This window comes from Stomoxys calcitrans, chromosome 5 (genome assembly GCF_963082655.1).
Source record: "Stomoxys calcitrans chromosome 5, idStoCalc2.1, whole genome shotgun sequence".
Classification (NCBI taxonomy): domain Eukaryota; kingdom Metazoa; phylum Arthropoda; class Insecta; order Diptera; family Muscidae; genus Stomoxys; species Stomoxys calcitrans.
In genome coordinates, this window is record NC_081556.1 from 1,133,885 (window position 1) to 1,159,659 (window position 25,775).

Below are 25,775 nucleotides of genomic sequence, written 5' to 3' on the forward strand. Positions count from 1 at the left end.
CCCCGTGGAACTTTTTTTCCAGTGAGAAACTTTTGAAGTTTAGTAAAAAAATTGGCCATTTTGGTCTTAAGATAACGGTGTTGTTTGATATCGAAATTAGCCAAATTAGCACTTAAAACTTTTCTTAATACCTCGACTTTGTGAAAATGGAAAGAAATGATAATGCTTTGACGGCCAAAGTTTGCGAAAACTTAAAGGAAATGGGAGTATCTTTTTTGAAAAATTTTGCAATTTTTTGACAAAAAAAATATTTTTCATATTGAAAACGATGCCATTTTTAAACCGCCAAAGATATTCACGTGATTCCTTTTGTATTTTATGCACACATATGCTGGCATAATTTGTGTGAAGTATGAAGTTTATAGCTTTAAAATTGACGGAGTTATTTAAAAAACACTGAAAAAAACCAAGGCCAAATTTTCATATTTTAAAATTAAACAATTCATAACTCCTTAACAGTACACGATGGCATGGTACTTTATGCATAAGTTTTTTAGATCTTGTCAAGCTCTTTCTCTAGAGTCCTAAATCATGTAAATCGGTTGAGTAGATCAAAAGTTATGGCCCCCAGAAGCTTGGAGAAGTCAAAAGTGGTCAACTTTGACACCCTGTAGCTCACCCTGTATTAAAGATATGGACCAACAACAGCACTTTTCTGAAAGCCTATGTCCTCCTCTACAAATGTCTAGAACATTTTGTATGGCTAAAATCAACAGATAAAAAGTTGTAGACTTATTTCCAATTTTTTTGCCATTTGGCCCACTGTGCGCCAGCAATTTGGAAGTGAATTTGAAGACCCGAATTTTGGCCTAACATACATGGGGCTAAAGTGAAAAGTATGCGTGTTGGGAGAAAACAGCGATAGAAGCGAGCAGAGGGCTGCATGCCATAAAAATTGCACTGCCGCACGTAAACATGCTGGACAGCCAAGGTGTTGCATTTGGCATTGGCCACAATGCCTCATGCGAGAATCTGTTTTTCAATTCTGCTCAAACATTTGGAGTGGTGTATCTTTTAGTGGGAGGTTTCGTTTTTCTTCTTCTTCCTTCCATTTCCCAAAAATACCATAAGCCACGCTGTGGCTAACTATGTCCGGACAATGTCTGTTATTACCTTTGATCGAGACTAGTCCTAAGTAGGCTCTAACATACTCATCCCATGGAGGGGCACATCACACTTCACACACCTGGCCAAGCAGTGCGATTGCCTCGACTACGAAGGAGTTAGGAGTTCCATTTGCTGGTTGCCAGGTTAATTTACGTTGCGGCATCTTCTTGGCGATCAACTTGGCTCTTTATTTTTTGGTAGCGACTCGAGCTGTATTTGGCTATGGCGTGAATTTGTGCTACATTAAAAATCATTGCCTCAATTTTAGTAGCACCTCCCTCTCATCCGCTCAGCTACAAGTCGGCTGGAGATGATGATAGAGAGCCGGCATAGAGCGTTGTGTTGCCCGGGGTCATACTCTTGGGATGCTGCATACCGAGTGTGTTTACCGGGCGCTCTAATAAAATACTTGGCAATTATTGATGGACTGATCATGGGCCCATGATGGTGGTTGCCACATGTGTTTGTGGCCAAGAGTTGTGGCAAACCAATTCAAATTTGAAGTCACATCTAAAGGCGAATTTCTCACTCTGGCAGCTTGAGTTGACTCTTGAGCTTGACTTGGGCCATATCCCAAAATTGATTATTGTGATATCAGCTTTCTGTTTGCCAACGGTTAAGGCTGGAAACGGTTCTTCAAAAAATATAAAATTGACGCTAACTGCGGTAAAGATGCCCGCAAGCATGCTGTCATATTCGTTGTTTTCCGGTGTCTAAATTGTAGTGTTGGCTGCAACGATTTAAAAACGATCTCAACAGAATTCGCAACTATTGCCCAGTATGCCCCCACTCTCACACACAGTTTAAAAGAGATCTCAATTGTTGTAATAACACCGTCCACCGTCCAGCGTCCACCATAGCCGCGGATAATGTCAGAAAGCCGTTCTTGCCACACTCGCCCATTACAGCCGCTGCAAGAATGAGTATGTGCAACAGCCATAGGTAAAATGCACCATAGTTTGCTAACATCTGTTTGCAAACTAGACAACAAGACTGATGGCTCGCGTGTTGCATGTGGTACTTTATGGGGCACATCCTTCAACCTTCTCCACCAACTCGCCTACCCCCTTTGACAAGTGTGCGAAAATGTCTGCACAAACCTAAAGTTAGCAGTTCGGTGAGATTTTGAAAGGTTTCTTCATGCATATGGTCTCGCTTGTTGCTCTTTCCACCAACGTTTTGTGATTGGCCAAAAAGATTCCGGCCTGTCCGGCTAACTGGCTGGCTGGCTGTTTGTCTGCCTTGTTAGAACGCTTACTGCAAGCGGTAGACTGTGACGTGGATGCAGTAGTTTCTGGTCTACACTTCAGACGAATGTTACACCCACAATTAAATAAATACCGATTGTGGCATTGGCTTCTATTCGGCTATTCTATGGCAATTGTTAACTTGCGAAAATTTTCCCCTTCGCTGAGTACCCTACACAACGAGGCGGATACATTTGAGATTTTGAAACATTGGAAATCAAAATTTTGCCAAACAATTTCTGTGGCAATAAAAGCAGGCGATTTTCTATCAAGTTCTTCCTCTTATTCGATTATTCAAAAAATGGATGGTACTTTGCCAATACAGGCTGGAATAATTTAATCGTGTTATTGGAAAAAAGTTTTAATACCATTCGGTGTCAATTTAATACCAGACAAATGAGGCTATTAAGATTTGAAGGCGTCACATTTGTACTACATTTATTTATATCCTAAGAGGGGCGGACCCTCCCCCATAACCAAATTTTGAAAAACACCAGATCTCGGATTTGCGTGCACCGATATTGGTATAAAATTTTTGGGTCAAATAACCCTGGGGGACGCCCTATCCCAAAACCCACCCGGGCGGTCCTATTTACCGGTTGGGACGATATGGGTATCAAATGAAAGGTATTTAGGAGTAGAGTGCGAACTTCATCCTAATTATCTGGGGGGTCCCCACCCCCGAAAACACTACCCAACAGGACACTTTCACCGCTTTGGGCAATATGGGTATCAAATGAAAGGTATTTAAAAATACAAATCTGACACAAAATTTTATTTTTTGGTGACTGAGGGGCCTCCCTACCCCTACCTCCCACCAAAGCAAATTTGCCGATTGGGACAATATGGATATCAAATAAAAGGTGTTTGAAAGTTGAGTACACATCTGTTATAAGAATTTGGTCCAAGGTATTTACGACGCCTCTCCAAGCACCACCTGCAAATCTACCAAATTTATTTCAGATTAGAAAACGCATCCGACATCCAATAGTCGGAACAAGTGTGTGGGGGACCGCTTCAATTCCCAAAATACCCCTAAATCGGACATATTTACCGACCATGGCAATATGGGACTCAAATAAAAGGCATTTGCGAGTAGAATACGAATCTGATATCCAAATGTGGGAGCAAGATTCTGGGGTTTCACCCCCTCCCCAAAACAACCCCCTAACAGGACTTATTGACTGACCATGGCAATATGGGGGTCAAATAAAAGATATTTGAGTGTAGAATACGAACCTAATATCCAAATGTGGGGGGGCTGTCCTTCCCCAATAACACCCCCAAAGCGGACAAATTTGCGACCTCAACATGCGGGACCAACTGTTTAGGGGACGTCCCACCACAATAACAACCCCCAAGTAGGACGTATTTGCTCACCAAGACAACTTGGGTCTTCAAGACAATGGAGCTCGAGGAGGGCCCATACCCCAAACCAGACATATTTGCTGGCCTTTCTAATAAGGGGTTTAAGTGAATGGTATTTGCGATTTGATATCCAATTTTGAGGCCAATGGCATTATGGGGTTAAAATATATGAGAATAGAGCACGTAGCTGATATATTTTCAGGACTTAGCGATTGGGGGATCACCCCACTCCCTAAAACACCCCTAAATCGGGCATACTTACCGACCATGTCAATGCCGGGCTTAAATGAAAGGAATTGGGGGGGTAGAGCAAGAATTTATACTCACTTTCGGGTATATTTTATTTTGTTAAAATAAAATTGAAGAAATTTTCGTAAAAAATTTGATGACGAAATTTTGATGAAAATTCTCAAAAAATCAGTTTTATGGAAATGAAAATAAAATTTGAACGAAATTACCCATCTGGCAACGAATATGTAATGAAAATTTAGAAAAACAAAATTCAACAAACATTTTTAATCTACCCAAAATGGTTACTCAGCGTTTAACTTCAAATGGGAATTTTTCTTTTTTTTTGATTTTGCATTTTCCCAAGGGTATCTGCAATTCGTTGTTGACCACAACATCGATCGGTTATTGAATATTTTGATTTGTCAGAAATCGTGGTCTTCGATGGTTGCGTTAAGTGTTATGACTGCTCTGAGACTTGCGGCGCTTTTTGCACTTGAGTCATTGCTTCTCAATGCCTCTCATTGTTGTTGCTGCAGTGTTTGCTGTGTGTTATTGTGCTGTGTTTCTTCTTATGGCCAATTTGTATATCTTTGTGGCAGTTTTAAGTTGGACTGTTGTGTGAAAGAATGATTTATTTGCTCACGCGCACGTTCCAGATGCTATTTAACCCTTTTTAGAGATTTCGAGAGGTTTTGCAGGCACTGCCATGTTTCGGACATTCGAAAAGGCCTGCCAGCCGGTACAACAGTCGCTGTAAACATCGATTTTGGGAATATCACATATTTGTGGTGCATTTTATTGGTGTTGCAATTGTGGCCAACATAATGGTGGTCTTGTTCGTGTTGTTGCTGCTGCTGCTGCAGTTGTTGTTGTTAGACAAATTTATCAAGGTCTAATTAATCTGAAGATATGAGACAACCCAAAAGGCACCATAATGGAGGCCGTAAAGAATTGCAAAAACGATATAAAACAACCACAACGCCAATAACCATACAACAGGCATAGCACTTCCTTATGGATTTTCCTCGAGACCCTCGCTTCCCTTATGGTTGAGGGTGAGCCACGATACTTGGCCATTTCAAATATCGAGAGAACAAAAATTCGCACGCTGGCAAATCGTATTAACATTCTCTGTTGATTTCCTCGTCGATTTGTGGTCGTGGTGTTGTTGTTTTCGCAAACACTACGACTACGATGACTACAAGTTAAGATAAATGACATCAATTGACTCCATTAGCCGAATGACTTCCACTGTTGCCTCTGGTAATGCGGCGACAGGACCAGGCATTGTTCGATGCCTCCATGTCAATGTGAGGGTTGTCGGGATTTTCCATAATGTTTTCATAACACAAACACCCAAAAACCCCACCCATCCACCCAACATTCGGTAAAGCACTAAATCTCCCACACCCACTCACTACTCCCCTCCCAAGCCAGGACTGGCAGCGAATATTCGCAATGACAACAAACAAACTTCCTTCCGTCCTGCCGTGCATTTTGCCTGCCCGCAGCAAGAAGCTCTACAGCTGCGGCTCTATGCGCAAAGTGAAACATTAAATTTGCATATTGTTTGCATCATTTGACGACAATCAGGACACGGGAGGACTTGACTCACAAAATGAAACCATTCACCAGGAGAATCCAATGAAATAAAATAAAATTCCAATAAAAATATTTTGGCAATAGCTCTGCTTATCGATGTTCCTTTGTGATGGGTGCGAGATGTGAGTGCTGTTACTCACAGCATGAACGTACATCGTGGGGGAGACAATCGTGTTGACAGAGATGCGTAGTCGTATGCATTGCATTCAATGGGGGCTAGTATCACATGCGTGCAATGGTTGCTGGGGTTGCTTTGGTTGGACGGATGGATGGATAAGTGCCAAAAAGTCTCAAAGTCTTGAAACCTTTGCAACACTTGCCACTCTGTACTTAGTGTTGACAAAGTACACAGAAATTCTTAGCTTCGTTTTTTCCGTTTAGTGGGCGAATTTGTTTGCTTGGCATAGAGAGTTCTTTGATATTCAAGTGGAAAACCATGATGGTTACCAAAAAAAAAAATTTTGCTTTTCTGTTTGTATTTTTTATGTGCTGAAGAAAACACTTTTCAGAACACCTCTTAAGATTCAAAAAAAAATAAAACTAAAACTGTTTTTCAGTAAAAAAGTTTACACATGGATGAACATTTTAAAATTTAAGAGACATCAAATTTAAAAGCGTATTGGTTGAAGTAAGGTCCTTTTATATCTACTACTACTTGGTGTCAGCTACCCTGTAGTAAAAATATGTACACCCCCTCCCCAGGCCGAACAAATGGCTGCGAACACAAAAATGGATACTGAACGAAAGTTCTTGACAACTCCTATATGCTTATAATTATCAATAGGAATACTTTATAGGATTTTAGAGAAATACGACACTTGACGCGGACGAAAGACAAAAGGGTATTTTTTTACAGGTCTGGATGGGAAAATCCTTTACGCATGTGACGAATATGCCGGGCTTCGTACCGTCTAAAAACCTACTCCAACAACACCGGGGGTTCCAACCCGGAACCGCTTTCGAATTACCTTCACCGGAACCCCATATCTAGTGAGTAACCCTATCATCTTCACTGTGTCTGCGTCCAGACCTCGCATTTGTACTCTACGCTGCTGCGTCCAGGTCTATCTTCTTCCTGCGCAGAACTTTTTCGGTGTATTTCATCACCGCCTCTCAGTTCTTTTTGTTTTTCAGCATGCTTTAACCTATTGTACCAGCCGAAACGTCGCCAATCGCTGTTTCCGTCTTTCAACCCAGCGCTCGCAGTGGAAGAGTTTGTGTTCCACTTCGTCTGCAACTTCTAACCCCACACAAATGCACTTGCTCGAGGAGCATTTGTCCATTCTATGCAGGTATTTTCGAAAGTAACCATGGCTTATCAACTTCTGTGCGACATAATAGTTGACGTCGCCGTGCTTCCTATCTCTCCACATCCGTACATCCCGATTCTCATTCGTCCACCTTTCTTGCCAATTCTCAATGTTCGATCCATTAGAATCTCACCCTTTTCTCAATGGCTGTTGTATGTCGCGGGTGCGCTCTTATCGCGGGTGTCAATTTATCGGAACCATTTCGACTATTATAAGGGCTGTGGACTCCGCCACTGCCCGGTAAGATAATATGACCCTTAGAGCCGCCACCCAGTGGGATAAAATCGAAAAAATAGTTTAAAAATAAATCGCTTTGTGAGAGGGTAGAGATATCTCCTTGAAATTTGAAATGATAAAAGCTGAGGTGTTAGCGAGATCGTGTGCAAAGTTACAAGGCCCAAGGCAGGCTCCTAAAGTTGGTCACCTCGGCATTTCAATAATTTGTTGGGGCTGTGAAATTCTCGTTTGTGGTCCGATTTCCAACCAAAAATAAATTCTGCCCGAATTTTTTTTACAAAAATCCCCAAAATCCCAAAAAAATACCCATTTTGGGCAAAGATGGTCTCAAAATCGGCACTTTTTAGTGAATTTGCTGTAAAAGCTACAAATATAGTTAGGCGCAAGAAATTTTTTGCATGGACTTAGAGCATATAGAGTAAAAAACCATAAACCCAAATGGGGGATATGGGCTTTGGAAACTCAAATGGTGCTCTATGCATATACTCGAGGGGTTTTTCCAATTTTTGCCAATATTGAAGTATATAAAGCACCCGTTTAAGTTGACATATCTTGTTCAAATTTTACTTAAGACGCATCTACAATATGTTCTCCTTACAACTACTTCAGCTTTAACCATTTCCCATTTCTACCCGTTAACATATGGCATATTTTTTTACTATTTTTTTTTTTTTTTGATTTTTTTTTCCACTGTGCGCCGTATGCTGTCTGCAGTGTCTGGTCCCATATTTCGCTCCCATAGAGCAGGATGCTATTGCATGTTTCTATTAAGAGCAGGCTTGGGTGGGCCACCTACGTCAATCGACTGAGTTGCGCCGTTATCGTCATGAATAGCTCAGCTTTGCATGCAGTCGGATCCATCGATATTTGGTCCATATATCCCACTTCCACTGGGATATTTTTTCTCATTAGGAGTAACAACTCCGTCTTCTGCATAGCAAGTTGCAAGCCGTGGGAGTCCAGCCAGTACTTTTCCTTTAGCATCACCCGCCGAAGTTTGCGCTCTGCACCTTCCGTGTCACTTGCCGTGATAACTTCGGCGATATCATCAGCATATCCTACTAAAATGGTTCCGTCTGTCATTTCTGTGCGCAGTATTCCACCATAACTGGAATTCCAAAGATCCGCTCTAAGTATGGGGCCTTGCGCCGCTCTTGATATGTCCTTATATTCTCTCGTTCCTTCCTGAGAGTTGTAGATAAGTGCCATGTATTACCAGTGGGTTCTTCAGATCCAGTGTGGCTTCGAGAACAGTCTGCCTAGAGTAGTGGTTCCTTTGCCTAGCCGTCTCTACTATCCCCACAACATGTCTAAGAGCTCCGATCGTCGACATTCTTACCAGGAAGCCAGGTTGTCTCATTGAGAGTCCACCTCTCTTAACGATGACGGACGTATCCAGCATAGAGAGTGGCCTGTACGAGGATGGGGATGTTTGATCACTTTTGGGCACCAGTTTTGTCTCTTTGATACATCCGGAAAAACACCTTCAAATAGGAATTGGTTAAATATTTTCAGAAGAACTACAGGTCTGTTTTCAGCTATCTGCCAGATGACCTCGGCCGGTATTGCGTCAGGACCTGGGGCTTTTCTGCTCTGAAGGCTGTGGGCTGCATTTCTTGCCTCCTTTATCATAAACGGGTTTATATTTTCAGTGGGCCCTTCATTAACTTGATCTTCTCTACGGTAATGACGGGAGTAGGGTGTATGGACTATATTTTCCATTGTTTTTCCGTTCATCACCGTTGTTGGGCTCCGTGTGTCGAGTGTTTCCATCACAATTATATATCCGAGGCATCAAGAGTTTCGGTTTATGTCTTCTCTTAATTCTTTCCACTTTTCTTTTTTGCGTTTATCTATTACTGTAGGAAGTAATTTTTTTGCCTCCTTGTATAGAGCGTGTTCTGTCTCAGACGTGCTTCAGCGGCGAGCTCTCGTGTATCTGCGTTTTAGTTAAATGCAGTTGCTTCATTGCTCAGCTATAGCGTCATTCCACGAGTGTACTGTGGTTCTACTTACACTCGGCCTTTTGAGTCTTGACAAGGATTCTTTTGCTTCCGCTTTCTATGATCACCATCACTCGTCAATCCCATGGCAGCTGGTTGTACGTACCGGATTAGCCCAAAGGATTCCTTAATCGACAGGGGTTGTCGCCTTAGTGTACAACATACACACTATCGACAGGACGTCTAATGCATGCTCTGACCGCTAGGTTTGTCGGTCAATTTCCGCTAGGGGTTTCGAAATGTCGACGTTGTTCACGTTCCACTTTCATGTACTTGTGCCCATTCCCTCTTAAACTGGTGGTCGCTTGCTGTGTAAGTTTCTAGTACACTCCACTCTGTTATCTTCTCGATGATTTCCTCGGACAAGGGTGATGTCCAGTTTGGTGACATCGCACCCGGGTCGCCTAAAGGTTGGCACGTTTTCACTGTTTACAACAAGAAAACCAGTTCTTGCAGCCATGTCTAGAACTTGTCTTCCTCTTCAGTTGGTCATTAGCATGACCCATTCAACCGCTCGAGAGTTGAAATCGCTATATAATTTGTAAAGTCCGTCTAATCTTCGCATTGTGTCTTCGATCTCAACAAGTTTTTCCTCAAAGGCGTCGATACTGTCGCGAAGGGTGAGAAAACAGCTAAACAACGTGGGGCGATCTAGCTGCATCCAGGTGCATCCGTTTCCACTTCCGCTGCTTTGCGATGAGATGCCATTGCTATTTGGAATCCAAATAGCAACTGTATTTGTTTGATCCTCAAGCCAGGACCCTCGATTTCCTCTTCCATATTTTTTGCTTAAAACTATGATGCCAGCACATTGTTCTGCGACTATTTGAGATAGGAGATCATGGGCGACCTTACTGCTGTGCATGTTGGCCTGTAGTATTCTCAGCATGCCTGCTGCGTGCCTTCTTTACATCTTCCTTAGTCAGGAAAGTGATCTGTCGGGCCTTTTCCGCTGTGTGACCATATACTACTTCATCTTGTGTTCACTCTTGCCGTATTTAATGCATAGTCCCATTCCTTTCCTATCGGGTCCCTTCCATTCCCTCTGTAGATGTCCTGCTATAAAGCACCTGAAGCAGCGTTACTCATATTTCAGCCGACAAATCAGAAGCCTGCTGTTCTTCAGCAACTCATTGGTGCAGCTAGCTCGTAGGGAGACGAATGGTCTTTTCTGCTCTCTGGAATTAAGTGCAGTTAAAACCAATTTTCAAAAAAGCCATATCTCGGAGATGACGGAATCGATTTAAGCGAAATTTTCTGTGCCTCCACAATATTGGTGTACAACTTTGGGGTCAAATAATCGTCAGCGTCAGCGGGGCCGCCGTATAACAAAAACCAACCCTATATGGACACGTAGGCCGTTCGGGAAAATGTGTGATTCAAAAGAAAGATACTTGAGAGTAGAACATGAAACTAATACAAAAAATTGGGGTCTATTCCCGGGCGAGTCGCAGCACCCCGAAATTATGCCCCAAGTGGACATGTACACCGAACGGGATAATATAGGACTCAAACGAAAGATGTTTGAGAGTAGAATACGAAACTTAAATACAAATTTGGGTCCATTTTCGGGAAAGCGCTCCACTGCAAAATTATGCCCCAAATGGTACAATATGGGATTTTAATTAAAGGTATTTGAGAGTTAAATACGGATATAACTTAAAGGCGTAGCGAAGCACACCGGTCCATCTAATATTATATAAAAATCTTATTTCGAACAAAATTTTTTTCTATTTTAAATATTGTTAAATATTTTTAATAATAACTACCTCTAATAACATATTCTTAAAAATATCATTCTTACCTTAATAGATGCTCTCCACAAGATCCATCCATCCATCCCCTTTGTGCTTGATTATCAATTAGCCATTCATTGGCCTCAAACTTCACTCATTCTTTTGGATGCACGCAGCCAAGGTATCCTTTATTCTGCAAATAAAAAAGGAGGACGAAACACAAATGAATGCTGCATAGGATCGAAATCTCATGGGGCAATCTTTAATTTGAACTAATAAATCTAAATTCGATTTAATGATTATCGAAATATTGTTAAGGTGGTTTGTTGTGGCAAACACCCATTGAACCTGACAATGGCCATGGCAACAAGCAGCAGTTAACGCAATGCATGGCTGGCAGGGATCAATAATCATTCAGTGTTCAATGAAAAAGGGAATTTGGAAAGGAAAATAGGTACAACCCACAACATACACAACAACTAAATCAATGTTAAGTTGCAACACTTCCTCCCCCTTTGCAGCATCATCCTCCACTAATAATGCACTGTGCCGAAAACAACCCCCAGCTCTAAGGATACACAGCAAATTCGGCACTCTTTACATGCCTGATTTTTTGCTAAACAAACAATAGTTGCCACATATTGAAAGAGCTGTTACATGCGTCTCTATTGACAAGCAACTACAAGCCAAAGCCAAATAATGATGGCACATCTACTGCCAGGACATGATGCTGGGCCAACTCAATGCCAGCCTACAAAATGGCAAAACATTTTGCAATCCTTAAATCTGATTGTGTAAAGCCAATACAAGAGCTGCGCTAATAAATGACGACAAGGTCTGTGACGTTGCAGAGTTGCACCCTGTCTTCCAACAGCCTGCTATCGATACCACCTATCTCTCCTTCTCTATAAGGCGGATTGCGGGGGAAAAACACTTTATGATTGTTTTGTGGCATGAAATCGGTGTTTTTGCCAATTCAATTGTGCTGTGACTCGTCGAAAAAAGTCGAGCAAGCAGTGCAAAACGTTACGGGAATGCTCATTTTACTCCTTGGGAGGCCTGGGAGGGTTTGCCTCATCAGATTCGCAAAGAAAAACAAAATTGGCAATTGAGGGGGGTGGCAGGCCAAGCAAAAGGAAAAACCTTGCCAAAGAAAATATTTTCTTAGTACTGGTTTTCCTCCCTTCAAGCTTTCACTGTGACGGAAAGGTGGTGGAAAATTGCCCTTGCTCGACCAAGGATTGCGATATGCGAATTCCTGGCATAGGACCGTCTTGATTGGCTTCTTTTGTTGCTAAAAACGCTTAGCGGGTAAATGTTTTGTATTTTGCGTGTCATAAATTTGCACATGTTGACAGCGCTACAACTGTCATCGCATGCGTTCCCACTTTGGCATACCAATAACCAACAACCAACATCCAGGGGCCAATGTGTCAATGTGTGGGTGTGGGAGGCTAAAATAGACTTCTTCGACATCTATTTTTGTTGCTTTCATGATTTTCCTTTTCTAGTTATGGAGTCTATTCGAAGCAACACAACACAGGTCGCAGGCGGTAAAAGGTAGCAGATATTGAGGCTCATAAAGGGAATTGGTTAAAGAAATACCAGGGCTCAGTGGTATCATTACCATTGGCAAAATATTGTCGCAAACTCTCAAATCTCAGAGGGCGATGAGTGTTGCAGATGTGGTGAAGAAGTAGTAGCAGGAGGTTGTATTGTGTGTGAGTGTGTGTGTGTGTGAAATGTAAAGGACTCGTGTTGACTTGTTTAATGTTGGGAATTTACATTGTTATTTAATATGATTGGATAATTTTATAGTCAATTTGTAAATTATAGAGAGATTAAGCGATGACACCATTCTTTCTTCTACAGGAGTCCTTTGCAGCACTAATAAACCGGAGATGCGTCCCAATGTGACAGCAATGAAGTTAGCATTACCATGCCTTTTGTAAGTTACTGAGGCACATTGAGTCACTGCGGCAATGGGTCTCCTTGGAGTAAAAGTGTTGAAGTTTTCACTTTTGTTATATGAAACAAGAGATACAAAACTTGTAAGAATTATAGCTACATCATGATTTACATTAAACTTTAATCATTTGTAGGGTGTTCTTAACTATTCAAAGAATATAATTTGAATTTGCATCCTTTGTGACTCGCTCGAAGTGGTATTTTGTTCAATTAATAAAAAATAAGCGCTTCTTTAAAACTTATAAAACAATGATGAAGAAAAAAGAAGACCAATTTCAATGTTAACATGGTGAGGTATACAAATAGAGAGGGGTAATTTACTCACAATTGAAAATTGTAAATGTTCGTCGAAAGTATCTTTGGCAATACTATCTATAACTTTTATCGATAAGTCTACTTTGGAACATTTAAACCCTTAAGCAGCCTAGGGTCCTTCTAATCCAACCAGAGAGACAAAAATATTCCACATATATTTTCATTATAAAATTTTAGTATAAATCTTTGAACCTTGTAAATGACAAACCTAACTGAAACTCCCGAAATCAACAAATATTAAAATAAATTTAAGGGTTACCGTCATAGTCTTTGAATTGGTGCCAAATTTTCATAAAGAAGTAATCTATTCATATATTTATTCTAACTCAAACTGAAGGTAGTTACTTTTTCATTGATTTTTCAATAGTTCACCCATCCTTTGGTGGGCATTTTCAAGAAAATAAAAAATTTTGACAAACCATAACTGCAAACAAAAAACTTAAAGCTATGTGACCACCTTTTTTGGACGTTGTCCGTTTTTGATACAATATCAAAGTAATTTTTTGAAGAAGATAATGTCAAAGAAAAAAAATATTTTTTTTCACTTTATTTTATTATATATCTTAAATCCGCCACCGAAGGATGAGGAATGATTAATTTTGTTTTCGATTCAACAAAGTACAGATGATCCAGCCTTGTCCTCCGTCCGTCTGTCTGGTCGAAACTTTGCACACCTTCTTTTTATTCATAGGCAGGTTAATTTGGAGGATGGGCTATATTGGACTACATATAACATGATATAGCCCGCATATAGACCAGTGTGTTGTGTTCGACCCCATGCCGAGTATAGTCCAGATCCGACTATATTGCTGTATATATCGGTGCTATATATATCGATCTCCCGATTTAAGGTCTTGTGGCTATAAAAGACGTATTTACTACCCGATTTCAAACTCATCGACAGCCTTGCCAAATATGGTCCAGATCGGCCAATATTAACACTTATGGAAAAAAAGTTTGCTGAAAATAGCAAACACTGTCTGCTGAACATTAGCGGTAATTTTTGCAGATACTTAATAATTATGTGGTTCTATGGGGACTACAAATGGCCCATATCGGTTCAGATTTGGATATAGGTCCCATATAAACCGATTTGATTTCTTCAGCCCCTGGAAGCCCCAATTTTTATCCGTTTTATCTGAAATTTTGCATATAGTATTCTGTTACGACTTCTAAAAACTGTGTCAAGTAAGGTCAAAATCGGTCATGAACCTGATATAGTTCCCTTATAAACCGATCTCCTGATTTGACTTCTTGACCCCCTACAAGCCGCAAGTTTTGTCCGATTTGGCAGAAATATTGCACATAGCGTTTTGTTATGATTTTCAACAACAATGCAAAGGACAGTTCAAATCGGTCTATAACCTGATATAGCTCCCATATAAACTGATCTTCCGATTAGACATCTTTAGTCACTGAAAGCCGCAATTTTCGTCCGATTTAGTTAAATTTAGTACAAAGCGTTCTGTTATTATTTCCAACAACTTTGCCAAATACGGTCCAAATCGGTATATAATCTGGTATAGCTCCCATATAAACCGGTAAGGAGAGACTGGTCTTTCATACAAACCGTTATAGGAACCGAACAAGGATAACCTTGTTCGGTTCCTAGAAGCTTTAATTTTTGCTCGTTTGACAAAAGTTTAGTATGTAGAATAAAATAATGTCCTTCAACAAAATTTATTTAGTATAAATTTTTTGCAGAATCCATGGTGGTGGTTTCCCAAGATTTGGCCCGGCCGAACTTAGCACACTTTAGCTTGTTTCTTCAAATTTTGATACAAAAAGCCATGCCAGTCATGTATACATTAGTAGAGCAATAACAAAAAATGCGAGCGAGCGCAGCCACATTTCATAATGCATACCAACGGATGGATCAGGTAGCTGATTTACGGTAATATTCACAAATTAAAACCATCCCGTCCGAAAAAATTTCTAAAAAAAAAATTCTTAAAAAATGCCTAAAGTAATCAAAACAAGTAACAGGCAAACATAACAATTAATATAACATTTTTTTCAACAGATTTTTATACTCAACACATCAGATTTTGTTTGCTGATTTAGCAGACCGATATGTTTGCTAATACAGCAGCCCAATGTTTGCTGAAATAGCAGTAATTTCTTCTTTCCCATTTTTAGCAGGCAAACATTTTTGCTGTTTTATTTTATTTTATTTTATTTTATTTTATTTTATTTTATTTTATTTTATTTTATTTTATTTTATTTTATTTTATTTTATTTTATTTTATTTTATTTTATTTTATTTTATTTTGTTTTATTTTATTTTATTTTATTTTATTTATTTTTTTTTTATTAATTTTATTACCGTAGAATACTTTGATTAGCTACTTTACAGTGAAATTTCCAACTTTGTTTTCGTAAAAGAAATGGCAAAATAAAAAAAAAATCTGATTAGCTAAACATTTCAACAAAACTTTTACTGTGAGAAAAGAAATCAATTGCTGGGTGCCACAAAGTCGACAAAATGTTTAAATTGGTTTGGATTCCAAAGGAAAACTAATCGCGTAGACATTTTACAAGTTAAGAAGAGCGCATTCATCATTCCTTATTTGGTAAACTGTAAGGGCGTCTTTTGGCTTTTGCTGTTGGGATCCTTCCATTGCCTTCCACGGCCTCTTCGAATAGCAACCAATTTGTACGTAAATCTCGACCTACAATACAACACGGACGCAGCCACAATCAAATAAACCTAAGAGAACACAATACAAAGTGGCCTCATTAAAACACGCAACAAGTCGAGGTGAGGGTGGTGGATGGCCCAAAGTTCACAGTCGTAGTCGACGTCCTTTGCCTTGGCCCCAAAACAAAAATAGGAAAAAATGCCAAAAATAAAAGTCGAGAAAAAACGCTATTCCAGGAGTGTAGCATTGCTGCATATTATTATTAGGCTACTATTGCGCTGCCAACACCCCCCTTTGTCTTAGCCACCCGGCCATTAAGCAGCAGCTCCAATGGCAAAGCCATACCCATAAATACAAGGATATGGCAAACAAAATATGAAAATCTCATCATGTTCGACCAATTGCGGCAACATGCAAAATTTGGCAATAAAAATTCCATTTTGCCCACTTTGGGGTTTCTGTTTTCTGCAAATGCCATCGAAACAAACGAATTTGCAAAGCAATTTTTATAGCTCTGCTAGAACACATTTTTACGCTTGAATATCAGCGGCATTGGCAGCGTCATGGTCGTATCCCAGGCCACTGGCTTGCAAACGAAGCGTACAGGACATTTAAGAATATTTTAAAAAGCCATAAAATTTCCGTTTTATTTAAAACCACATTTCCGGAAATATGAACTTATAGCACCAGCTAAACAGCCCGGTCGGGCCGACACAACTAAGCTGAAGAAAATTGAAAATGGAACAATTCCCGTAAAAGGTGGCCAGCCGAAAGTCGAGCACAAGAAGGCAATGCTGACCTTGCCCAACATGCTGCCCACTGGTCATTCATTGTTGAATGCGGTGGCACTTTCATTCATTAAGGTCGCGTGCCTGTTGCCACTTTGTTGCTACGTCTCGCATTCCACATCCCCTTTTTCTTGTAGCAAATAATGCTCAGAAAAGGGGTCAGCCTGCCGTTGGGTTGCTGCTGGATGGATGACCGATGTCGTTGTTCCTGGCCATAAATGTACGCCACCCTTATTATGTTTGTTGACTGACCTTCCGGATAATTGATTGACCTTCATTTGTTGGCTGTTTTGTTGTTGCCCATCCATTGTGGTTGTAAGCGTCATTCTGTCTGCCCTTTGGCAACAAAGCTGAGGCACGAGGTAGATGGTGATGATGACTTGTTGGAGGGCTGGCCAATGTTTGATTTAGATGCAATTTGTATGGACGATTAGTTAACACATAAGGGGGTTGTAATAATATCCTAGGGTTCAAGGAATGAAGGCTTGTTGTAAAAGAATTAATATTTTTGCGAAAAAAAAAAATGAATGAGCGAAGTTAGTATTGAGTGTTCTTCAAAAAGGTTTCACTGTGTCCTAAGCCACTACTAAAGGATCATCCTTTTTCTTACTTAGTGTTTATTTTTGTCAATGAAAAATTTTAGCGACATATATAATGCAATTTAAGTTTTATATAAAAAATCTTCAACATCTTATGACTGAATTTAAGAACTTCTTAACTTTTCCAATTTTCCTAGAACCACACCAAAAATAGAATTACAAAAACCATTTGACAAAAGACTTTGCCTTATGAAGAAAAAAATGTATTGACCACCCATCGCCGGTAAAATGGAAGAAATAAAATAAAAGAAAATCGAAACATTTACTCGATTTCCATTGGTTATTTCCACATAGCCACAACCATGCAATAGAGCGGAAAGGAAAGAGAACGAATGACAATAGATAAAAAAATGTTTTTTTGTTATTGCCTCCTCTAAACCCTATGGACCACATCTGCTGCATTTGCAGTGGGCCACTCTTTCTTCCGTTGTCTTGCCATTCTACTTGTCAAATGAAAAATGACACTGGCCAAATGAAGGAGGGGAATATTTGCCTTTTTTTCTCCCCTCTAGCAAGACAATCGATTCAATTGAATTTTTATGTTGCCAAAGTTTCATTTCACTCATATCGAGTATGAAAGCAAGGAGAAGAAAGTTGTACAGATGCTACAAAGTGTTCTTTTCATATACTTCGTCTATGATAGAAGTAACAGGAGTATTCCTTTTTTTTTTGCGTAAATACTATCAAAGCTTTCCTATAAAGTAAAGTGGGCGTTTTATTTTTTGTCATATATATTGGCACAATAAAATGTAATAAAAACCTGAAATCAAACAAATTTTAAGAGGAATAAGGGCATAATTTTTTTTAAATTGTAACGAAAGCGATGAGATTTGGGAAATATTTAGGATTATTTAACAAAATGTTGTGTCTAATGAACAACCAGTAAAAACTCGTTAAATCCAAGATTGAAGGTCGGATCGGACCCAACATGTAAAATTCTATCAAAATGTATTTTTAACTTGTATCATTTTTTATATCCTCCACCATAGGATGGTGGTGTACTAATTTCGTCATTCTATCTGTAACACTTTGAAATATGAGTCAAAGACCCCATAAAGTATATAAAAGGTCATGGTATATAAAATCTTGATCGTCATGAAGTATATAAAATCTTGATCGTCATGACATTTTAAGTCGAACGAGCCATGTCCGTCCGTTTGTCTGTCGAAAGCGAGCTAACTTTCGAAGGAGTAAAGCTAGGCGCTTGAAATTTTGCACAAATAAATACTTTTTATTAGTGTAGGTCGGTTGGAATTGTAAATGGGACAAATCAGTACATGTTTTGATATAGCTTGGGTCTTGACTTCCTAAGCCTCTAGAGGGCGCAATTTTCGCCCGTAGTGTTTTGGTATTAATTCCAACCACTGTGCTAAGTATTGCCAAAATCGGTGCATAACCAGATATAGCTGCCATATAAACCGATCATGGGTCTTGACTTCTTCAGCTTTTAGAGGGCGCAATTCTTATTCGATTTGGCTGTGATTTTGCACGAAGTGTTCTGTTATGACTTTCAACAACTGTGCTATGTATGGTTCAAATCGGTTCATAACCTGTTATAGCTGCCATATAAACCGATCATGGGTCGTAACTTCTTCAGCTTTTAGAGGGCGCAATTCTTATCTGATTTAGCTGTAATTTTGTACATGATGTTTCGGTATCAATTCCAACAACTGTGCTATGTATGATTCAAATCGGTACATAACCTGATATAGCTGCCATATAAACCGATCATGGGTCTTGACTTCTTCTGCTTTTAGAGGGCGCAATTCTTATTCGATTTGGCTGTGATTTTGCACGTGGGGTTTCGGTATCACTTTCAACCACTGTGCTAAGTAAGTGATTCACTTCGGTTCATAACCTGGTATAGCTGTCATATAATCCGATCTGGGATATTGACTTCTTGAGCCTCTGGCGGGCTCATTTCTTATCCGATTTGGCAGAAACTTTGTACAACGACTTCTCCCATGACCTTCAACATAGGTATCCAATGTGGTCTGAATCGATATATAGCTTGATACAGCTCCCATATAAACCGATCTCCCGATTTTGCTTCTTGAGTCCCTACAAGGCGCAATTCTTATCCGAATGGACTGAAATATTACACAATGACTTTTGCAATGTTCAGCATTCAATTCATATATGGCCCGAATGGGACTAAAACTTGATATAGCTCCAATAGCATAACAGTTCTTATTCATTATTCTTTGTTTGCCTAAAAAGAGATACCGCGCAAAGAACTCGACAAATGCTATCCATGGTGGAGGGTATAAAAGATTCGGCCCGGCAGAACTTAGCACGCTCTTAATTGTTATATCTATCACCATAAGATTGGGTGTATGCTAATCTAGTCATTCCGTTTGTTAACATCTCGAAAAATTGATATGCGACCCTATAAAGTTTGTATATTCTGCATCGTCTTGACATTCTGATTCGATGTAGCCATGTCCATTCGTCCGTCTGTCGAAATTACGATACCGGTCGAACGCGTAAAGCCAGCCACTTGAAATTTTTGTACATATACTTAATATCGATGTAGGTTATTGGGGATTGCAAATGGGCCATATCGCTTCAGATTTAAATATATATCCCATATAAACCGATTTCCCGGTTTGATTTTTGAGCTCCTGGAAGCCGCATTTTTCGTCCAATTTGTCTTAAATTTTGCACATAGTGTTTTGCTATGACTTCCAACAACTGTGCTGAGTACGGTCTAAATCGGTCAAGAACCTGATATAGCTTCTATTTGATTTCTTGGGCCCTTGGAAGCCGCAATGTTTGTTCGATTTGGCTGAAATTTTGCACATAGTGTTGCGTTATGACTTCCAACAACTGTGCCAATTTTGGTTCAAATAGGTGAAGAACCTGATATAGCTCCCATATAAACCGATCTCCCGATTTGACTGTTTGAGATCTGGAAGCCCCAATTTTTATTTTTTGCAAATAGTTTTCTGTTGTGACTCTCAACAACTGTGCCAATGACGGTTCAAATCGGCCAATAACATGATTTAGGTCCCTTTTAACCGATCTCCCGATTTGACTTCTTGAACCTTTACAAGCCGCGATTTTTACCCGATTTGGATGAAGTTTTGCATATAGTGTTCTGTTATGATTTCCAACAACTGTGTCAAATACGATCCAAATCAGTTTATAACCAAATATAGCTCCCATATTTTAGCAGAATACATGGTGGTGCGTGCTCATGATTCGGCCCGACCGAACTTAGCACGCTTTTACTTGTTATTTCTATTTGGTATGGAAAAGCAAAACAAGACATTAATATGGATAAGGCAAAATGTGGTGTCGCAAAATGCATTGCGCAGGCACACAAAATTTTATTAAAATTTTAGATTAAAAAAAAATTTAAAGTTTGTCTAAAACTGCGCCAAGTTTGTCGTTGAAGAATTTTTTATTTGTCTGTTTCCATTTTTTTTTGGTCTTAAAATCTTATAGAGGTTCCATTGCAGGAGAGTGTCCGGCTTTAGACCATTGTTAAATTCTTTCTTTTTAAAGAATAGCATAGCAAAAAACATTTAAAAGTCAGTAAGAAGTGTGTTGTTGCTAAAAGCATTTGACCGGTTTCCTGTATCGCGATTTCATTTTCGACCAAGAAAAATCATCAGCAGGAGATGCCAAATCGATCATGGTGCTTTACAACCATTCCAACTAGTCAAGTCGTCTTAAAGAGCCCTGTTCAAATTGAGATGTGTGCTTTACAACTTACTCTAGTTGTCCTCTAGTTGTAAAGCACCATGATCGAATTGTCATCTCCTGCTGATGATTTTTCTTGGTCGGAAATGAAATCGCGATACAGGAAACCAGTCAAATGCTTCTAGCAATACACGTGTTTAAAATAATTTTTATGTAATTGTATCATACTTGACTTTCAATCTACTTTATTTTATTTTGTTTTTATATTTAATTTTTTCTTCTGTTTTTTAATTAATAATACACAATATTTGAAAATATTTGTTCTATTTTTTAAATTATTATTAATTTAAAATTTTTTTTTTTTAATTTGTTTATGATTTCTATCTCTATTTTATTTCATTTCATTTTATTTTATTTTATCTTCTGATATTGTATGTAATTGTTTTGATAAAATTTTTGCTTTTTTTCTGATTTTCGTATTTCTGCCAGAATTCAGACGCAGTTTTTTCATTTCTCGATCTTATAATTATCATAACTAATTACAAAATAATGTTGGATATAGTCCTTACCAGCATGTATTTAAGTTTCATTCAAGTTATTTATTTTTTTTCCAAACACGCGACTTCCATCAAAATATTTACAGGTATTAAATTAAATTGTATTCGCATTTGACAACAGACAGATGGACGGACGCTGCTTAAATCAAATGTCATTTAAAAATGTGAAGAGCCATCAATTGCCTATGAATGAGGGGAACACCTGAACGTATGCAAATGCTGAGATGTCGAGTGACACGTGCTCTATGCTTCTCTGCTCTTTTCTTTAATTCAGCTTAAGAAAAAAAAAAAACAATCATTTGTCTTTTAAATATTTTTTTTTAAAGAGCTCTTTAGGAATTCGCTTTTTGACCTTTAAGGAAAGTTGGCAAAAATGTGGGCTCCCTTGGCTTGGCCACTTTTCTTGTTGCTTCAGCTAAGCGTTTTTATTCCCTTTTCTTATTTTGTCCTGATGGTTTTGTTTCCTTGGTGTCCGTTAACCTCCGGGGATGCGGAAATTGGTCATTATATACGGCGGCGCTGGCTTTGTGTGAGTGTATGCGAGTTTTGCTCGGTAGTTTTTAGTCTTAAATATGCGACGAGGACATTTGGGGCTTAGTAAGGCAGACACTGTCTACGCTGACTGTTCTTACGCTTCTTCTTCTGCATTTGCTATGTACACGTAAATTCCCTTTGCTCAATGGTCCTGCATAATGGCAGTGGAAACCCCCACGATGGAGTGCATTGCACTTGTTATGAAAGGATTCTTGCACGTGGTCTTGGCCATTTCTTCTTGTCTACTCGGTTCGATGCAAACGCAACATGGTCAATATTGACTGCCACCAACATCACCACCACCACCACCAACAACAATTGCACCTCCACTTTGGTCTTGGTCTCCAGTTATTGTTGCCGGCAGTGGTATTTAACAGCACAATTGGTGAGGAGAAACGAAAGACTGGCGCATTGTTTGCTGCCACCAGCTTTAGCTTCTGTTGCTTTTGTTGTTGCTGGTGGTCTGCACTTAAATGGCCATAAAAAGAAACTACCATTTTTCACACTTTTTTTTGTTCAGTTTTATGCCAAAATACAACAGCAACAGAGTGGGAATGCAAGGCCTGGCACTAGGCAGCAGCAACAGCAGCAACATTAGCATCCGCATCTCCCACCACTGCCAATTGGTAGAGGAGGCTAACTTAGCAAACGGCTCAAGAGCTGCTGTTTTTTGCAAATTCAAATTCAAAGTCAAGGCAAAGGCGTCTTGCAAAGTAATGAAATTAAATAAAAGTGTACCATCAACGCCATTAGCAGCTGTTGCAGTCGCCGCTGTTTCCGCTCGGTTTCTTCTTCCCCCGGCCCTCTCTTCTCCCTCCCTCCAGTGTGAATGACTGCCGTTGGCTTCAGGGAAATTAAGCCAATGACCAGCAGTGACCCAAATTTGGCCAAGGCTTATGGATGACCGGCTGTTGTTGTTGCAGTCGCAACAAAAGCGCAATCTCAAAATGCACAGCAATTTTAAAATTCAAATCTTATGAAACACCTTTAAAGAGCCAAGCAAACAATGGGGAGAAAAATGGTAAAGAGCACAAAGTGAACTCAGCTAACCACAAGGATAGTAGGACCAAAGTATTTTAAAGCCAATCCAATCAATCCAAAGACCAAATGCCCTAATGGTGATGCATTGTATTGTGACCTTGGTAATAAATGATTGATGCACTTACATTTTTGTCACAAGGCTTGCAAATGTCTGGCTCTCTAAATAAATAATTGTCTTGGAAGTTAATATGGACTTCTAGGAAGCATTCAGGAAACCTGGCGGGAACCTTAGAAATCCGCCATACTTTTAATGGCGGCTTTTGTAAGGCCTTCAACCATTAAACCTTCTCTACCAAGAAGTGTCGCATACTGCTTGGGTATGGATTGCAAAGAGCGCCAAAAAGTGAATCGTTAAGTACTTAAATATGAGAGAAGTTTCCACTCCATGCATGGGCAAATTTCATTTGAATCGCCATCTTAGTCTTCTTGTGCGGCAGCAGTGGAACTTTCTTTGGACATCTGTGACTTTGTTAGTTCCTGGATTGCTACCGGTCATTGCCATATTTCAACTACTCAATGATCATAGCATGACTGCTTTTAGTATTTCATCAAGTCTTATTCAAGGACAAATTCAACAAATAAATCCTGGCAAAGCTCAGCATATTATATAGGCCGTCCTATTCAATTTCAAGAGTAAATAATTGCCAAATCCAATTGCATTGGTCATACTGATCCCCCACTCTTTGTCAAGTTCCTTTTGCAAAGTCCTCTCAAATGGAAATGCTTAGCTGTTGTTGAATGCATTGCATTGGGCATCAGGATTCTCATCTTTAATAATCGTTAGTGTTGCATGGCTAATTTTTGATTGTTTTTGCAATTTACATATCAAATTACTTCCTCACACGAACTGAACTCATAAACTGAACATGATCGGAAAATTATATGGGCCAAGACAAGACAGCCGGCCAGCCAGCCAGCCATCCAGCCACAAATATGGAGTATGCTATGGAGCAAGCAGCACAGCGAATACGACAATATTTGGCAGGGCCACCACCTAATAAAGCAGACAGGCTGGCCGACCGACAGACGGAGAGCGGATCTGCCATGGAGTCAAGTACAAATAAAAACACACGACACAAGTACGTGGAGGAGCAGGAATGCTAACACCCCAACCACCATCACCAGCGTCAGAACCTCCAACAACGGCACACAGAAGAGCCCAATGAATGCCCAAAAAAAGGAAGATCACCTTTTGTGTGTTCAACAAAACTAAGATCAACATCATCAAGTGGCGCTACACGATGTTGAATGTTTTCATTCTTCTTTACTTTTGCAGAGCCAAGGCAGAGAACAATGTTGCCTGTCTTGCGTTTGCGAATAGGTGGCACTACCACCAGCAACAGCTTCATAGGCCCCCATCATGCCACTGCAACAAAGCACCAATTGGCCTTATTCAGCTGAGCCAGCGATTATCATCCATTATGAGCTCTTTCCTCATATTACCATGAAAGCTGAACTGAGCTGAGCTGAGCTTAGCCCACAAAGCGGATCTTCATCGTTGTAGTTGTCGTATATGGAGTTTTAGTGAAGATGAAGTGCAAGAAATAAAATTTCTCTAAACATTTCTGGACGCTGCATATTTGAGCCGTTGAAATGACGACCAGGCTGGAGAGGCCGGGTGGGGAGCACGATCAAATGTTAGCTTATGTTTGTTTTACTACGTGACCAATAATTCCAGTGTATGGATATGTTTTATATGGGAAGCCCAGCACTCGGCTGCCATAACAATGCCTAGGTTCAAGAGTCAACTGGTGGCGGCAGGAGTCCCCCTTGCTCGAAACAAATTTGTTGCTCGCTGCAACTGGCACCAGCAACTGTTACAATCTCTCACATGCTTATGATAGAGCAGTAATTGTATCGCACACCACATCTACGAGTCCTCTAAAAGCTGAGAGTGTAGGGAGACCAATTGAGATGACTGAAATTTGTATATGGCCATAATGGTACGTATGCTGGTATGTGGATCATGGGAGTTGCAAGTTGCAAGTTTCTGGCTGCACGGTCACGTTTTAGATCAAAAACAAATTTAAATAATACTGAAAGTGCAGGGCAATTTCTGTAGCTCCTCATGTCCCTGCCGACGCCCACCCACCAATCATCGATCCCTGGCCTTATGTTATCAACATTAGCTGCACATCAGTTAAGCTAAGCCAAGTCGAGTCGAGTCGAGTGCAGTGCAGTGGATTGGATGGAAGTGGAGTAGAGGTTATGATTTAATGTTCATTTTAGCATATGTGAGTGAGTCCTGAATTGGATGACTTTTTAGTTTTTGCTGCTGCATCACTTTAGGGATTATTTTATTTGAAACGTGAGTCAAAGGCTAATTTAAAAGTTCAATACGTTTCTTTAGTATTTGAATTCTTAGAAATGGCAAAAGCAATTTCACATCATCTCTTATGTATGAGAATTGGAAGGTAAATTCAAATTCTTAGATAGTTGGGAGTTGAGAAAGGCAATTGCAAGAAATAGAAAGAGACTTGCTTCTTATATTGAAAATAATGGTTAATTGAAATGTATGTCAAAGGACAAACGGTGCATAGTACATTGGTTATCCTATCGTGAATTGAACTACCGAACAAAAGTGACTGATTTTGATTTTTCGTAGTGGTCGATGCATTCAGGTAGTAATTGTTTTTTCTGAGCAGGATGAAAAATGCTTTACGCATGTGACGAGTACGCCTTATGCCGGACTCCATTATCAACGGGACTGGATAAAAACCCACTCTGTGTCGCCCCTGGGGATTAATTCCACCCCGGAATAGAGCTGGCAAAATATCGATGAGACTATGGATGGCACTATCGATATTTAATTTTTTGACTGAATATCGATTGATATTTTTCC

General features: G+C 39.7%; 2 long non-coding RNA genes across 2 annotated transcripts in view; one reads left to right on the forward strand and one right to left on the reverse strand.

The window, feature by feature from the left end:
• LOC131998109 (uncharacterized) overlaps nucleotides 1-25,775 on the forward strand; it is a 92,771-nt gene that overhangs the window by 59,047 nt on the left and 7,949 nt on the right. The window lies entirely within an intron of this gene.
• Nucleotides 10,915-25,775, reverse strand: part of LOC106082358 (uncharacterized) — a 193,086-nt gene continuing 178,225 nt past the window's right edge. Inside the window, exon 5 of the long non-coding RNA XR_009398563.1 lies at nucleotides 10,915-11,034. This is a non-coding gene — a long non-coding RNA (uncharacterized LOC106082358). The remainder of the gene's footprint in view (nucleotides 11,035-25,775) is intronic.